This window comes from Mastomys coucha, unplaced genomic scaffold (genome assembly GCF_008632895.1).
Source record: "Mastomys coucha isolate ucsf_1 unplaced genomic scaffold, UCSF_Mcou_1 pScaffold4, whole genome shotgun sequence".
Lineage (NCBI taxonomy): Eukaryota > Metazoa > Chordata > Mammalia > Rodentia > Muridae > Mastomys > Mastomys coucha.
The window spans coordinates 22,947,720-22,966,220 of NW_022196910.1; the positions used below are offsets into that span (position 1 = coordinate 22,947,720).

The 18,501-nt window shown below is 44.0% G+C and overlaps 1 protein-coding gene and 1 long non-coding RNA gene across 2 annotated transcripts in view; both read right to left on the reverse strand.

The window, feature by feature from the left end:
• Positions 1-17,758, reverse strand: part of LOC116075747 — a 99,949-nt gene extending 82,191 nt beyond the window's left edge. The window contains exon 1 of the long non-coding RNA XR_004112707.1: positions 17,511-17,758. This is a non-coding gene — a long non-coding RNA (uncharacterized LOC116075747). The remainder of the gene's footprint in view (positions 1-17,510) is intronic.
• The window catches only part of Cradd (CASP2 and RIPK1 domain containing adaptor with death domain), a 161,874-nt gene that overhangs the window by 121,351 nt on the left and 22,022 nt on the right, over positions 1-18,501 (reverse strand). The gene's annotated exons all lie outside the window — the stretch shown is intronic.

Genomic DNA, 18,501 nt, shown 5'->3' on the forward strand with positions numbered 1-18,501 from the left:
ATATACCTTCTTCTCAGCACCTCATGGTACCTTCTCCAAAATTGACCATATAATTGGTCACAAACCAGACTTCAACAGATACAAGAAGATTGAAATAATTCCTTGTATCCTATCAGATCACCTGAACTAAGGCTGCTCCTTAATAACAACATAAATAATAGAATGCCCACATACGCGTGGAAGCTTAACAACACTCTACTCAATGATAACTTGGTCAAGGAAGAACTATACAAAGAATCAACCAAACCAGGAGCTGGTTCTGTGAGAAAATCAACAAAATAGATAAACCCTTAGCCAGACTAACTAGAGGGCACAAAGACATTATCCTAATTAACAATATCAATATCAGAAATGAAAAGGGAGACATAACAACAGACACTGAGGACATCCAAATACCTATGCTCAACAAAACTGGAAAACCTGGATGAAATGGACAATTTTCTAGACAGAAACCAGGTACCAAAGTTAAATCAAGATCAGATCAATGATCTAAACAGTCCCATATCTGCTAATGAAACAGAAACAGTCATTAATAGTCTCCCAACCAAAAAAAGCCCAGGACCAGATGGGTTTAGTGCAGAATTTTATCAAACCTTCAAAGAAGACCTAATACCAATACTCCTCAAACTATTCCACAAAATAGAAACAGAAGGTACTCTACCCAAATCGTTCTATGAAGCCACAATTACTCTTGTACCTAAACCACACAAAGACCTAACGAAGAAAGAAAACTTCAGACCAATTTCCCTTGTGAATATCGATGCAAAAATACTCAATAAAATTCTTGCAAACCAAATCAAAGAACACATCAAAACGATCATCCACTACGATTAAGTAGGCTTCATCCCAGGGGTGCAGGGATGGTTCAATATATGGAAATCCACCAATGTAATTCACTACATAAACAAAGTCAAAGAAAAAAACATATGATTATCTCATTAGATGCTGAGAAAGCATTTGACAAAATCCAACCTCCCTTCATGATAAAAGTCTTGGAAAGATCAGGAATTCAAGGCCCATACTTAAACATAATAAAAGCAATATACAGAAAACCGGTAGCCAACATCAAACTACATGGAGAGAAACTTGAAGCAATCCCACTAAATTCAGGAACTAGGCAAGGTTGCCCACTCTCTCCCTACCTATTCAATATTGTACTTGAAGTCCTAGCCAGAGCAATTAGACAACAAAAGGAGATCAAAGGGATATGAATTGGAAAGGAAGAAGTCAAATTATCACTATTTGCTGATGATATGATAGTAAACTTAAGTGACCCCAAAATTTCCACCAGAGAGCTCCTAAGCTTGATAAACAACTTCAGCAAGTAGCTGGATATAAAATTAACTCAAGCAAATCAGAGGCCTTTATCTACACAAAGGATAAACAGGCGGAGAAAGAAATTAGGGAAACAACACCCTTCACAATTGTTACAAATGATATAAAATACCTTGGTGTAATTCTAACTAAGCAAGTAAAAGATCTGTTTGACAAGAATTTCAAGTCTCTGAAGAAGGAAATTGAAGAAGATCTCAGAAGATGGAAAGATCTCCCATGCTCGTTGATTGGCAGGATTAATATAGTAAAAAATCTAAGACAAAGGGCTGGAGAGATAGCTCAGTGGTTAAGAGCATTGGCTACTTTTCTAGAGGTCCTGAGTTCAATTCCCAGCAACCACATGGCAGCTCACACTGTCTGCAACTCCAGTTCCAGGGAATCTGACACTGTCAAACACCAATGTACATGCACATAAAGTAAAAATAAATTAAAAACAACAAAAAAATCTAAGACAAAGACACACAGTTGGTATTTTTGTGGTTTTTGTTTGTTTGTTTGTTTGCTTTAAGGGGCTGGAGAAATGGCTTGGCAGATAAATGCTGTTCTTATAGAAGATCTTTGGACTTCTATTCCCAGCACCTATGTGATGGCTCGCAGCACTCAGCAACTACTTCCAGAGATCCAACTCCCACCCCTCTGGCCTCTGTGTTAAATACACAGACAGAAATGAGGAAAAACATCCATAAAATAAAATAAGACTTTGTTTTAAAAGTATAACTGAGCCAGATGCAGTTTATATCCCAGCACCTGGGATAGAATCAGATGCAGACGCATCTCTCTGAGTCTGAGGCCAGCATGTTCTACATGGTAAGATCAAGGCTAGCCAAGCCCGAACGGCAAGATCTTGTCTCAAAACAAAACTATAAGGCTGCCATACTGCTGCACACATGTAACTTGGCACTAAGGCTGAGGCAGGAAGAACATGAATCAGAGACCAACTCGGGCCACACAGCAAGATCTTGCCTAAAAGAACCAAACAGCTGGGCAGTGGTGGTGCTTGCCTTTAATCCTAGCACTTGGGAGGCAGAGGCAGACAGATTTCTGAGTTCGAGGCCAGCCTGGTCTACAGACTGAGTTCCAGGACAGCCAGGGTTACACAGAGAAACCTTGTCTTGAAAAACAAAAAAAAACAAAAAACAAACCAAAACAAACAAACAAAAAGAACCAAACAACAACAATAGCCAGAAGGGGATGCTGGGGAAATGGTTCATAAGCACTGGCTGCCCCTGCAGAGAACCTACATTCAGTTCCCAGAACCCACATAGGGTAAAAACCACCTGTAACTCCAGCCCCAGGACACCCAGTGACCTCTTCTGACCTCTGTGTGTGCCAGGTACACAAGGGGTACACATGTATGCATGCACACATATACACAGACATATGCATATCTGCATATATCTCCATAGATAAAACACTCATATATAAATATATATTTTTAAAGGATAAAAGATTATTAAATGTTATTACAAGGACATAAATTCTCAATAAATAGCTACAAACTGAATCCAACAATGTGTAAGAACTACAAACTAAACTAAATAGGATTTATCCCAAGTATATGATACCATTTCAACATATGAAACCAACTAATTTAACCCATTATATTAATATGCTAGGTAGGAAAAAATTCAAAGGATCCTTTCACTGCATGCAGTAAAGTCACTTGGTAAAATCCAAAACCCCTCCTGAAAAATCTCTCAGCAACTAGGAAGAGGAGGGAGCGTCCCGGCTAGATGACCAACATCTACACACACCGTCCTGTAAAGGAAGCGTTTAGCGAGGAGATACTGGAGCTTTCCCACTAAGACAGGAAGCCAGGCAGAGATTCCTCTACTTGCAACTGCTTTCAACACTGGGCTGAAAGTCCTAGATGCTGTAGATAGACAAAGAAGAGAATGGGAGCTGTAAAGACAGAAGAAGAAGAAAGAAATTAGATTTTCACAGATGATGTGATCATCCATGAGGAAAACCCAAAAGAATCAACAAAAACTCCAGGAATGAGGAAACCTTTACACTAATAGCAAATTTCAGGATAAAGGGTTAAAATGCAATAATTGTCTTCCAGCGACAAACAGGTCTAATTAAGATGAATTACAAACATGTTGTGTATATTGGCACGTCTAGAACTGTAATGCTTAGGTGTAGACTCATAAAATGTACACATGATATGAAAACCACAAAACTCTGATGGAAAATATGGAAGAATTAAACAGCCAGTGTCATGCAGGCCTGTAACTCCAGCACCTGAGAATTTGAGGCAGGAGAATTCAAATCTGAGGTCAGCTTGAGCTACTCAGCAAGTTCCATGCCAGCCTGGGCCTTATCAGAAGACTGTCTCAAAAAGACACAGACAGAAAGGGAGCTAAAAAATGGAGACTGTTCACGAACTCTAGACTACTGGAGTGTCAACTGTCACATTTATCTATAGCATTGATACAGTCCCAATCAAAATCAAACTAGTTATTTGTAGATACTGACAAACTAGCTGACTCCAGAATTTAGTCAGAGGGAATGATCCAGAAAAGACAATCAGTGCTGATGCACAAAGTTGGAGGACTGACACTACTCAACTTACAGACTTTCTTTAAATGGCATGCCTCAAGGTAGCATAATATTGGTGGATGAACAAATGGAGCAATGGACTGAACATGGGGCCTTGGGCAAGAGGAAGGTGGTCAGACAGCTGGCCTCACACAGTAGAGCTCATAAAATGAGAGATGATCTAGGTGACTGTAGGGATGGTGATGATTTTGGGGAACACTGGATGAGGACTCATAGAAGAAAACTCTACTCTGCAGTCAAAACTGTCAAGAGAACAGGAGAGAAGCCAGAGGTTAAAGGAAATATTTGTGAAAGACATACCCGACCAAAGACTGTTATTCAAAGTATACAAAGAACTCAGCAATGAGAAAGAGAGAAGGAAAGAGAGAGGGAAACGGAGAGAGAAAGAGAGAGATCTCATTAAAGACACTCAGACGGCAGGTGGGCAGGTGAAATGTGACAAACACTTTAAGTCACGAGGGAGCTGCAAATTAAATCGCAGTGAGGTCCCGCTCTGTACCTATTACGCTGGCCAAAACCCAAAGCCCTGACAACACCAACTGCTGGCAAGAACTCAGAGCAACAAGAGCCCTCATTCACTGCAGATGGGACCGAGAATCTGCAAAGCCACTTTAGAAGACAGTGGGACAGTTCCTTACAAAATGAAACATTCTTGTCGTATGACCCAGCAAGAGCGCTTCTTGGTATTTATCTACTTACTAAACTGAAGTTGTCTATCATGAGAGAAAGCAGCATGCCATGGGTGCTTATAGAAGCTTTATTTAAAACTGCTGAAATCTGAAAACACCAAGATTTCCCTCCATAAGTACATGGATAAATAAACTTGGCATAGCCAGATAACAGAATATTACTCAGCACCCAAAAGAAGCTAGTCACTCATGAAAAGAGGAAATAAGGAACAGTAAATGACCACTACTGCATGGAAGAAGGCATTTTAAAGGGCTGTCTACCAGATAATCCCAACAATGCTGTGTTCTGCAAAGATAAACAGTAAAACAAGATTCATGGCTAGAACCGAGGATGCCCCTCAGCTGATAGGATCCTTGCACAGCATGAGTGCAGCCCTGGATTTGATTCCCCGGTGCTGCATTGTGGTGTGTTGAATGTGGTGTGTTGAATGTGGTGTGTTGAATGTGGTGTGTGTGGTTCTAATGCTTTGTCTTAATTCGGCTCCCAAAGCTATATATACTTCCAGACCTGAGGGTCCCTGCCCCCAGCTGGCTTCAACTGATAATAAAGAACTGCCATACAACCAATGGCTGGTCAGGGAGATGGAGGCAGGACTTTTAGATTGCTTGGGCAATAGACCAAGGGATAGAGGAGGAAGAGAATCACCATGACTCAGAGGCAGAGGGATGAGACTTAAAAGCTGCGGAAGAACCATCATCCAACAATGTAGGTGGAAAGGGCAAGAACTCCTAACACTAAACTTTGCCTGATTCTCGCCTCTTACGTGATAACGGCTGATCCTCCTATTTCTCTCCCACACAACTTTGTCACATATGGTCTCCTCTGCAACAAATGTCTGTTGAGAACTGATAACATTTGTGTTTGTTTAGCAACATTCTCGTGAAGTGCTCTCATGACAGATAATAACTGTTATTATGATCATGACATTTTCAGATAACTGAAAATAAGACCAATATGTTCATCTTTGCTGATAAGTTAGGAAGGTAAAAGGCTGAAGCAAGGAATTCCACCCCCCCAGCACCACCCCCCATCCTCGGGGAGGACTGACATAGGGAACAAAAGCATGAATAGCTCTCATCCCATTTTCTAATTTTAAAGTTTACTAAAACTGGATCCAGGCAACATTCACCAGTGCAGTTAAGACTAGTGGGTCACAGGCAGACTGATCTCTGTGCATTTGAGCCATTGACTTGAATGATGGTCTACATAAAAAGTCCAAAGCTCTAGACTTGATCAGAACTTGGTCTACATAAAAAGTCCCAGAGTTCCAGGCCTGCCAGGGATTTAAAGAGCTCCTGTCTCGAACAACCAACCAACAACAACAAGTAAATACACAAAGGGACTAGAGAGCTGGCTTAGGTGGTTAAGAGCAGCTGATGCTTGGTAGAAGCCTGGAATTCATCCTGATTCTGCTACAAAAATTAGTGATGACCTGAACATTTTCTTTTCCTTTTTTTTTTAAAGATTTATTTATTATTATAATTAAATACACTGTAGCTGTCTTCAGACATACTAGAAGAGGGCATCAGATTTCATTACGGGTGGTTGTAAGCCACCATGTAGTTGCTGGGATTTGAACCTCATGACCTTCAGAAGAGTAGTCAGTGCTCTTACCGGCTGAGCCATCTCTCCAGCCGAACATTTTCAATTGAATTCTCCAGAGCTTCTTTCTCTTGGGATGCCACACATTCCCCTAAACAGCATTTAGTTATCATAAGCTCCTCCTCTTCCTTCTCTCCCTCCTCCCCCTCCTCCTCTTCTTCTTCCTCTTCTTCTTCCTGCTAATCCTCTTTCTCCTCTTCCTCCTCCTAACCCTTTCTCCTCCTCTTCTCTTCCTCTTTCTCCTCTTCTTCTTCCTCTTCCTACTCCTCTTCCTCCTGCCTCCTCATCTTCCTCCTGCACCTCCTAATCTTCTTCCTCCCACATCTTCCTCCTCTTCCTCCTCTCCTCCCCCCCACCCCCCACCCCCCACCCGCTCTGTTTTTTTCTGGACGCGGGCTCACCCAGTTGACCAGGCTCAAAGCAACCCTCCCATCTCTTGCAATGCTGATATTACACTCTGGCCCCACTTCTGGCCACAAACAACTGTTTTAATAAGACACTCTAAACTACACATACAGGAAACTCCCAATGCAGGACTACTGGTTTGGTTTTATGTTTTTGTGAACAACAAAAATATAGGTCAATATATAGCTTGCAATCCTCCTGCCTCACCGTCCCAAATATTGGAATTAGCAACCTAAATTTAAAACTCATATCCTTCACTCTCTAAAAGCCAAACTTGAACTTGTCTGTCCACATAATCCTGTTTGCTACATTTCAAAGTCCCTTAAGAGAAATTAGCAGTAAATTACTCCCAAATTCTTTCAGTGTCCTGGGACAGAACACTCACTTAAAATCCAAAACCCAGTGCATACAAGTCAACTCTCTCTCACAGTCCAGCCAGCTTTCCCAGCCTCTGCCTTCATGGGCTCTGGACTATCCACTGTGACCGCTGAGTTTCAATTCCTGATTTTACAAGGTTTTCAGGGTGCACTAGATATGACAACATGCTGGCGGTACAGGCGGAATGAAAAGAACTTTCAAAAAGCAGACACTTCAGTTGCAAATGAGGGACAATAAAGTAGATATAATCAAGGGGCATTTAGGTAGCAAAAAGTGACATCTTGACAAAGTTACCATGGAAAGCACACCAGGTACCAGCTGTTCTTTTTAACGGCACCTAATGTATCCTCTGGTAACAAGTCTGACCATGTACCACCGATGCCTTACATAAGAGAAAATGGAGGGCTTCGTTAATAAGAACAAGAGAGGCTGGAGAGGTGCCTCAGCGATACAGTACGGGCTGCTCCTGCAGAGGACCTGGGTTCCACTTCCAGCACCTGCACACTAGTTCCCGACTGTCTGTAACTCCACAGAAGTAGATGGGTGGAGGAGTAGGCGGAGACAGTCATCCTGCTGCGGTCATCTGACCTGAGGCCTAGATGAAGAGGGGGCTGCACAGAGATGCAGGTCCACTGTGGTCCAGGGAGGGAACTGCAGGGCAAGGTCCTAGAGATGTGGTCCTGTTCCTGATGAGCTCCAGAAACAGAAAGGAGTAAAAGGTGGCTCCATCACAGAGAGGAGACAGAATAGGAGACACTGGAGACAGCATGGGCACTAATGTAATGGAGAGCCTGTGTTTATCGTATAAATATAGCAAAAACCCATTGGTGTATTTTCAACAGGAGAATAATACAACATGGCCTATGTGGTTTTATACACATAATATTTTTGTTGATTATTTGGGAATTTCCCATCACGAACCCCAATCACACTCACTTCCCAGTCTTCCCAGGTCCAACCCTCCCCTTGTGACCCTCCCCATAAAAATAAATAAATAAGTAAGTAAATCAATCAAACAAACAAACAAGTCCAACTTGTGTTGCCATATACTCACTGGAGCATGGTCAAACTCCCAGTAGCTAGCCCCTTAAAAGAAACTGAGCCCTTTCTGCTTGCACCCCAACCCGAAGCCATCAATTCTGGAAAGTTTCACTTCAGCATCCTTATCTCACATGGACGACTTCTCTTCGATGGCTTTCTGTTTAGGCTGTTACTTGAGGGGCGGGGGAGGGGGAAGTTGTCCTAGAAGCCTTATATGTCCATCCTTCTCAACTGTGCATTTGCAGTTGTTGATACCTATGCCCTTTACTGTCAGCAGGAACACAGATCGTGGACTTCCCCATGGTTTTCCACACAGACCATGGACATGCACATGGTCTCTGTCATCTGCACATGCCATGGGCCTCGGCATGGTCTCAGGTGGCAGTGCAGACCACAGACACAAACACAACCTCCAGCAGCAGCATGGCCCGTGGATATCAACATGGCTACCCGGTAGCAACACGGACCATGAACATCCACATGGCCTTCAGTAGTAACACGGGCCACAGACACCATCTCAGCCCTGAGCTACAGCAGGATCATAGACCCAGACATTGCCCTCACTGGCAGCACAGCCTGCAGACATCAATATGGCTCCAGGCAACAGCACGTGCAGTGAGCATCCATATAGCCCTTGATGGCAGTACAGACCTCGGGCATCAACACGGCTCTGCCACAGCATAGGCCATGCACATTATCGTAGTCCTCAGTGGCAGTGTTTCCTAAAGGGCCTGCTGGTTGCTATGTGAGGGACAGAATACAGGAGACAAGAATGGAATCAAAGAGGCCAGTCCTGATGCAGAAGACGTAAACTGCACAGTTCCAGCCTCCCTCCACTGTCTGTCAACATTACATCATCACCACACCAACAACCTTGCTCCTCTGATTTTTGGCCCTCTATGTGCACTTTTAAAAAAAGATTTGTACTGTATTATTATTATTATTGTTGTTATTATTATTATTATTATTTGTTGTTGTTGGTGGTGGTGGTGGTGGTGTGTGTGTGTGTAACATGCATAGGCATTGAAGACTCTCCACGGGCCAGTAAGTGCCACCTATGAGTAGGGCATGGCCTACACCAGATGTCCAATCTGCTAGTACACGAACTTCCTGGCTTCTAAAACTGTGGTGAATAAGCTGCTGTTGGCGAACTATCTAGTTTATGGTTTTCTGTTCTACCATTTTAAGATTCTGCCATGCGTTTAATCAATAGTTTTAAATATTTATTTATTCATTTATTTATTTACTTTGTTTGTTTGAGGGTCTGAGCATGCCAGGGCATACATACATTTGTTTGTTTGTTTGAGGGTCTGAGTGTGCCAGGGCATGCATGCATTTGTTTGTCCATTTGTTTGTTTGAGGGTCTGAGCATGTCATGCAGAGGGCAGAGAACAATTTGTGGAGTCTATTCTTTCCACCCATCACAAGCGTTGGACTAAGGCCATCAAGCCTGACTTCCTGTCTTCACCTGCTGAACCACATCACTGGCAGTGCTGAAACACATTTTATTGGCCACCAGCCATACACCAGACACCTATCTGCATGCTAAGGATACAGTGGTCTCCTTGAAAAGAGACCCTGATAAAGAATGGGGAGCAGAATGGGGAAGGAGGGGAAGGCGGAACGAGGACAGAAGAAGCGGAAATGGGAAAAAACTGCTCTGGAGGTGGAGGAGCAGCAAGCACTGGAGCCTGTCATGGCCGACAACTCAAAAGAAAGTGATAAAAAAACAGAGATAGTGGCTGTGGTTATAGCCTGCCTCAACCCCCACCATGTTAGTGTACCAGTAACCTGGTCTCCAGTGAGAAACTACTGAAGTGTGGCATCTCTAAAATCCAAGGGCATGGGTAGGCAGAAAGGCCCTGGGAGAAAAACTCTTGAAAAGAATGGCACAATTCTTATACAGCCGGAATAGTTCTCACAAGGATGAATTGTTACAAGAAATCTCTCAATAACTCTTTTTAGAAGGTGAATCCCATTCTGTCACATGCACTCCTAACATTAGTCATGGGGCCCTCACCAAAGCTGATGAGATTCCAGTGTTGTGCTCCTATGCCTACAGAACCATAAGCTAAACAGACCCTTCTGGCTTTATAAATCTCAAGTATTTTGTTATAGCAACACCAGACTTAAGTCAGGAAGCAAGGGGATTAGAGGAGAGGCAAGGAATTGTATTTCAGAGGACGACGACTAGCCCTTTGGATTGTGTTTTCAATGAGACAGACAACCTGCCTGCTAACTGCTTCTCCCTGCTGCCATTCATGATTGTGTGACACAGTATTCATAACAACCCCTCACCCTGGTGTTTGCCAGTCAGGTGACATCCCCTGGCCTCCTAGTCATCTCTTTTACATTTCCTCTTTTTCCGCAACCCTGTCTCAAGGGCAAGAGTCTGACAAGCTCTTCTCTGTGTACTCAGGGTCTGGCACCTAAAAGATGCTCAATAAATCTTTTCAGAAGGTGATCGATTGTGATGGTGTAATCTCTTAGGGTCCCTTCCAGCAGGAGGATAAATGGTTTGAACTCTCATGACAAACTAGTGTGTCCCAGGACTCAGAGAAGGCCGACAGCTTTCTAGATATGTTGACATTATTCAGACTTTTCATCAAGTGACTTGGATGTGCTGCAGCAGATATTTTTGTGTAAGTGAACACCATACTGCTCAGAAAGGGTGCCAGTGCACAGACTGGCCACTGGATCACCACACCACAAGCTTGCTGAGTTTCAGGAGCAGGGGTGGGGGTGCTTACAAATTGTTACTCAGTAAACATTCTTCTGATGGGATTGATGCTGGTCTGAAATCCTTTCTTTGTTCTCCATCTCTGCCCTCACCTGGCCCTGGAGCCTTGGCTGATCTTTGTGACATCCTTGACTATAATACACAAAAGGACTCCTGTTCTGAGGGTTGTACGGAGGGGATGCTTGCATGGAATACCTGGTAGTACTTTCACAAGAAACCTTGAACCCTGAAATTCTTCCCTCAACTTCTGAGGAACTCAGCTTCCATGCTATGAGAAAGCGTAGCATTGATACAGAGATCATGTGCCAATACTTAGATCAAGAACCCAGCCAAATGCCCAGCCAGGAGCTGGCCCCAGCTGTCAGCTATTGCAGGCACTGAGAAAGAAGCTATCTTAGAAGTGCATCTTTCAGAACGGTTGCTTCAACTAATACACAGTAACTGGTGCTAACCTCTTCTTACTTTCTAATCTGTAACATAACGAGCTATACTTAATAGTGGCTTTTATATACCAAATTGGGAGACAGAGTGCTGCCCAGTATATTGAAACAAGACAAGGAAGCAGAAAGGCTTGCCATGCCACACCACTACTGGCTGTAACTCGCCAGAGTGCCTCCTCCTGATCCCTCATAAAAATGGCAGGTTCATAGTCAAATCTAATATCCAGTGATGGCTCCACACACAGGACATAAAACACATCAGTTCAGTGACTCAGAAGGAGTTCTCTGAGTCAACCATTCTGACAGGATTGCAGGTCAACAAAAGTCACCTGAAGTGTAACCAAGGCAAAGCTACAACACTGATGTGAATTGCACACGGCATAAAATTCGGCGACTGGGCAAACTGTGTGTACATTCTTCCCCAGCCCATTCACAGACAAGAAAATAATTTATTACACTACTTAAAAGGTACAGGTAAGACCTAAAACAGAAATGAAATGTGCAATCACATCATACATATAAATATTTTAACTCCTAAATAATGATTGCACTTGATAGTGGAGAGTTCTGAAATTATCCTCAGATGCTACAAGAATAGAAAAACACTTGATTGCAAATAGTCCTTCCCTTTACAGCATCCTTTTGTGTGTACATAGAAGCTCTATCATGGAGCCAAAGGCCCTTGAAAGGTGAGCCTCTTTTACCTGTTGGTTTCTCTCTCTCTCTCTCTCTCTCTCTCTCTCTCTCTCTCTCTCTCTCTCTCTCTCTCTCTCTCTCTCTCTCTCTCTCTCTCTCTCTCTCTCTCTCTCTCTCTCTCTCTCTCTCTCTCTCCCTCTCTCTCTCTCTCTCTCTCTCTCTCTCACACACACACACACACACACACACACACACATGCACACGTACACACACCCCGCCCCAAGGCAGCCATTTTCATCCCTGCCAATGAGAAGCTCCTGGGAAAACAGCCCTTTCATGCTGTGTCCCTCCCCCTTCCCCCAAAACACCTTCTTCAAGTCAGATTTATCTCTCCACAAAACTGTGGAGAGGATGAGGTTGGACCTGAGGAAGAAAATGAATGATTTTCAGCTAGGCACAGTGCACACTTACAATCGCAGCACTTGGGAATCGAAGGCAGGAGGATCAGGAATTTATGATCAGCCTATATAGGAAGTTTGAGTTTGAGCTACATGAGGTCTTGTCTCAAAACAACAAAAAAAGTATTTTTCATGGAAATTCCTATTTTGAGCTAGGGGGCAGTGGTAGTTTATGCTAGCAACTGGGAGATGGAGGCAAGAGGCTAGCAAGCTAGAGTCTACCCTGGGCTACACAGTGTAGAGAGAGAACACAGACAAGAGAGCAAACTCAAGAGACCAAGAAAGGTATCTTGAAGTGTTTCTCGTCCTTTCTGTCACTCCCACTTCATAACCTGGACTCACACTCCTACGGACACATTATTTTTAAAAATCAACAAAAGGAAAGAACTTAAGAAAATGCCCTAGATGCTAATAGCATAACAATGAAAAAAAACTGGTACAATGCTTTTAAGAGAAAATGCCACCTTATAATTTTATAAAGTGTACTTGTGCTTGATTGAAAATTAGCTCATTAGCAATGATAACAAAGAAAATATAACAAAAGAAGCCAGAATCTCAACACTTGTGCTTTTAACACTTGCATTTTAAAAAGGGCAAATAAATAAATCCTCCCGAATTTCTGAGAGAAAAGAAAATTACCCTTTGATGAAGATGGTTAATGAAATGTGAAATATTTCCTCCCCATAAAACCACTCTGGACGTAGCAGCAAATCAACAACTGGGTATGACCCAGGGATGCGTACTCCATCTCCCCATCACAATTCCAAAACAAGCAGCAAGCAGGAAACACTGTGAGGCGTCACCAGAGAAGACCACTCAGACATGGGTTTAGGCCAATACAAAGTCTTTCTGCGCTGGCTGGCGACTACATGGGTGTCTGGATCCCAGTGAAGCCCTGAGCCTTTCTCGGGGTGAGATTATAAGCACAAAAAACATATGCTAGGTTGACATACTTCAGTTAACAAGAACAGTTAGCCAGAGGAGGAACTACAGGAGCCAAAAAGCAAGGTACATTTAGAGACTTTCCCAGAACTGTGGACTTTGATGGATTAGGTCTTTGTTTTCATTTTGGCTGATGGTGCTGTCTATGTGCTGAGTTTCAAGGCCTAAATGGTACTTCTATCATAGAGTCAGTTGTGCCAAGGTCTGGGGGCCTGTTACAGTGACAGTTTCATTGTGTGGCTCTGAACATCAATAAATGGGAATTAAACAAGAATTTAAGAAGAGAGACAAGGACGTAAACCTCATCCTTCGGTTTATACGAGAGCATTTATAGGAGAGCATTAGCAGCTCCCAGTTCGAGCCCTTAGTGACATCTTCAATTCAAAAGGAAAGGAAGGCATTCAGACTGACAGCAAAAGCAAGTCTGGCTAAAAGTCAAACCGCACGATCCTAAGTTTCCTGCACTTTCAAAAGGCCAAGAAAGTCAAACCCTGATTTTTCTAGAGCAAAACCACAGCTGAGGCTGGGATGTGGCTCAGTATGGTGTGTTTGCCTAGCATGTTTAGGCCCTTGGTTCTTATCAGGGCACAGAAACCTTATCCTCCCCTCCTTAAAAGGTTCTGCCTCAGAAAAGACCCTTCATCAATACACATACATAAAAGAAATCTATACAGGAATTTGTTAAGAAAATTCCCAGAAGAATCCAAAACATACCAAAAAAAAAAATAATCATTTTACCATAAAATTACTTCATTTAATTACTTTTTTCAATTTCAAGAACTATTATGACTATCTGGTCCATTACTGCACCTGTTTAACAATTATTGATGCCTTCTTTGACCCGGGAATTATCCTAATTGCAGGGTGAACCAGGCAGCTGAGGCAGACCTTTCTGGGGAGCCTGCAGACTGGAGAGGGTTAGCTCGACACTGTAGTCACAGCCAAGGACAGACAAGTCATATGGTATTACAGGCTGTGGCAGCAGCAGCCAGGGGTGGCATAATGGAAAGTGACTTGGGGGAGGGGCTGATACAGTAGCCTCACTGGAGAGGCATAGCAGCAAGGTACAAGATGGGGCTAATTAGCAGAGGAAAACATGAGACAGTGTGAGCAAGCAGCTAGGTGAGGCCACAGGGAGGCATGGACTTCAGCAACTGGAAAGGCATGGAGCCTATGTGGCTAGTGCCCAGGCAGAGGAAGGGAAACTGATAGCTGACACTTAAATTAGCAGCAAGAGCTGGGGTGAACTGCTCCTTCAGTGTCAAGAGCGGCCGCCAAAGGGGATCGGCTTTGTAAATTCTGGATGCTGTGTAGATAATCATTGGTAGGAAGCACACATGTGATCTATTCCACGAACCCAGACAAGTAATGAGATAGGTCAGCAGGTATAGGGGAGACTTCAGAAGGATCCCTGGGGCCATGGACACTGCCACCAAGGACAGAGAGGGCTCCCCAGGACAGTGGACACTACCACTGAGGACAGAGAGGGTTCCCCAACACAGCGAGCAATGCCACTGAGGACAGAGAGGGCTCCCCAGGACAGTGGGCACTACCACTGAGGACAGAGAGGGCTCCCCAGGACAGCGAGCAGTGCCACTGAGGACAGAGAGGGATCCCTGGGACAGTGGGCACTGCCATTGAGGACAGAGAAGGCTCCCTGGGGCAGCAGGCACCTGAGGACAAGTGCAGCAGTGGAAGAAGTTGTGATGTGACCATCCCAGGTTTGGGGCGACAACAATTCAGTGACCAGCAGTGCGTGCTCTCTGAAAAGTAGTAGCTGTGAGAGGATTTAGGGAAGGAGAAGGGGAAATCAAGAGTCTTGCTTGGTTTAGCGCCTCCGTTCAGAGATGAGAGAGTGATGCTCTGAGCACATTTGTGATGTTATGGAAACAGCACAGCTGGATGGCCAGAGAACTGGAATTAGAACCTGACTCTCTATTTTGATCCAGAAGCCTTCACTAAGAACGTTAAAGCAAGACTTCCCCATGATGTCACTTCCAGTGTGGTCTCCTTAGTCACATGAACATTCCAAATAATTTCATGACAAATGAGCATGTTACAAATCAAGGTGAACTGAAACATGAAGTTGCACAGAATTACACAAGGAGATGTACACACACAAATATATGTAAACTGGATCCCAGTAACATCTGTTTCCAATACTGCACCAAATCAGTTTCCAGCTTTTAACAATGTAACATGGTCACTTTCCATGTTATCCTTAGGAGAAGCTGAGCAGAGAGGACTGGGAACTCTGTGTTACTGCTTCTTGTTTTAGTCACTTAAAAGTAACAACAGGAGGAGCTGAGAGGTGGCTCAGTGGTTGCAAGCACTTGTTGCTCTTGCAGAGGTCCTAGGTTCTGTTCCCAGCGGTCAGATGGTGACTCATAACCATCCATAACTCCAGGTCCAGGCCTGTGACACCCTCTTCTGAATTTCGCAGGCGCTAGGCAGGCACATGGTACACATACATAATGACTGAGGGGAAAACACTCATATGCTGAAAATAAAAATAAGTAATTCTAAAAGCAACGAAATGTCACCAGTATTAAAACACCTTCCCACAAATAGTTACTCATGCCTAAAATCCCCAAGTGATTTGCACAGAACCCCAGAACCAACAGAAATCAGCCAAAATTTGAGCCTAGATCAACTAGTTCTATTACACCACAAATGATCGCTAAAAGAAGCATTTCTAAAAGGGAACACCTACTTGGTACCTGTTTTCTTTAATGAACAAAAGAGAAACAGCCTTTTGGCAGTTTGAAGGTAATCCCAATCTTTGGCTAGACCGTCTCTCCCACACTCATGAACACAGCATACTGTCGGCAATCTGAGAGCCAAGTCCTGCATTTGCCTGGTTCCGGGAGTCAGTATGAGGTGTGAAGTACGGTTCAGAACAATGAAGAGGTCTACCCTCTCAATTCCTGAGTGAGTGAAACAAAATGACATAAATGACTTATAAGCCACTTGTGAAATGGATCAGAATGTGACTATCACAAAAGGTGGGCTTTGTGTAATGGAATGAGCTGCTCTCAACAGCCTGCAGGCCACCACAGCAGCCTTACTCAAGGAGAGCTGGTGAGCACTGCTCTCCGAAACCCACTGCCTGGAAGACCAGTGAGCAGAGTCAAAGAACGAGCTGAATTGTTTGCCTCTCACAGAAAACCACATCAGAGCACTTGATCAAGCCTGGGATTCAAAGCCTGCGGTTTCCAAAGCTGGTCGATCACTGTCAGGCCTAGCAGCAGCAGCAGCCTACAACCCACTCTGGTTGGCCTCTCTCAGTTAGGGTGGGAAACAGAACGGAAGTCTTCATGTCAGCCCAGATCTGAAGCAATCCAGTAGATGAGGGGCGGCTGTCAAAGGTGGGAACTGGAGGTGATGCCTCCCTCACAGCCTAAGCCAGAGTCCTTAACTTCAGCCCTCACCCTAGCCTACAGAGTCGATGTAAAAAATCTCCCTACTGACTCATGTTTTCATGAACCACTCATGTGGTTCCCAGTTCGTGTTGGCATTTGGGGAAACTGTAAGACCTTTACTAGGTGGAACTTCACTAGAGGAAGTATAAATTTCTGGGGGTTGTATCGTGAACCATTTCTGGATCAGTGTCTTCTACTTACTGACTACTGATGGCCAATCTAAGCCCCATGAGGCTCTCTGATACTACTGCCAGGAGCTATTTCTGTTGCATGCCTTTCCCGCCATTATTGACCATGTTCCCTCCCTCAGACTATGAATCAAAACAATTCCTTCAAGTTTAAGTTCCCATGCACGGTTCTGTGACGGCTGTGGCTTCCAGAGAGGGCCTGGCAACCGATGGTGAGGAGTTGTTAGGGGACTAACAGATGATTGCAGGTAACCATGACAAAAGATGGTTAATATATTTCTACAAAAATCTAGGGAGAGTCAACGGGGGGAAACCCACTCCAAATTCAACAGAATATTGAAAGGTTTTGAGAAAAGGTTATATTGGGACCTGAAAATGGAGGTGCTTGTTGTTGTTGTTGTTGTTGTTGTTGGGGGTTCGGGTTTTTGTTTCATTTTGGTTTTTTGGTTGTTTTATTGTTTGGTTTTGTTTTTTTGTTTTTGAGAGACAGATTTTGGAAACTAAACAGAAAAGGAAACAAAAATAAGGAAGGAGGGAAGGAGTGAGGGAGGGAAGGAAGGCAGGAGGGAGGAGAGGGAAGGAGTAAAAGAAGGAAGGAAGGAAGGAAGGAAGGAAGGAAGGAAGGAAGGAAGGAAGGAAGGAAGGAAGGAATTGCCCTTGAGTAACTGTACCTGAAAAATCATGGTGTTGTTACATCAGGAGGAAAAAGCTGGTCTCTCTTCCAAAGCAGGCCCTGAAAGGCTAAACAGGGTGGCTGGATCGGCACCACAGGAAGCTGGGATCCTCAAAGTAGCTAGAAGGTGTGGAGGTGTGGTTACGCCAAAACACCAAAGAACGGGGTTTGATCAAGACCTGTTCTCCCAGGGGGTACAGGGAAGTCAGTATCTCTCCCCCTTTCTGTCTTCTCTCTAGTCTCCCCTCTCTTCTAGAACTCCAAAGGCATCATAGGACCATGAGAATGCAAGTCGTGTCATAAAGGCAGCAAAGCACATGAACAGGAGCCCTGGCTTCTCATAATGTGACTTGGCCTTGGACTCTGGGGACAGCAGACTGGGGGGGGTGAGGGGGGGAACAGGCGGGGACTCTGGTGGAACTCAGTAGCGCCTTTTTTTTTCCTTTGCCTCTTGTTTTGTTTTCTCTCTCTGACAGAGTCTCATTGCATCACTCTGCCTTACCTAGAACCTGCTATTGTAGACCAGGCTGGCCTTGAACTCACAGAGATTCTATCTGCCTTCGCCTCTGGAGTGCTAAGGTAGAGAGGCCATGACATCTGTTATTCCTTTGTAGCCCTCTCTGTTAAATGTTTGGAAATTCACATTCAGGGGCTAGAGATGCGGCTCAGTGCTGGCACATCTGTGAGACTCTGGGTTCAATCCCCAGCACCATGAAAAACCAAAAAAGGAAAGAAGCTAATCCACAAGTTCTCAGGCCTCTCTCCACATAGACTATCAACCCCTTGGAGGAAAAAGGCTCTCAGTTCAGTTTCTGATGTAATCTTTTTGATGCCTTTCAGAGCCTATAGCACTGTCTGTGTTATCCGGTCCTTAAGGAGTGGAGAACCTAACTCAGGTACACCTCAGAATAAAAGGCAAAGACGGCACAATGACCAGCTCAGGGAGCAGAAGAGATTCTCAAACTTGCTTAGGATCACTTGTTAGGACT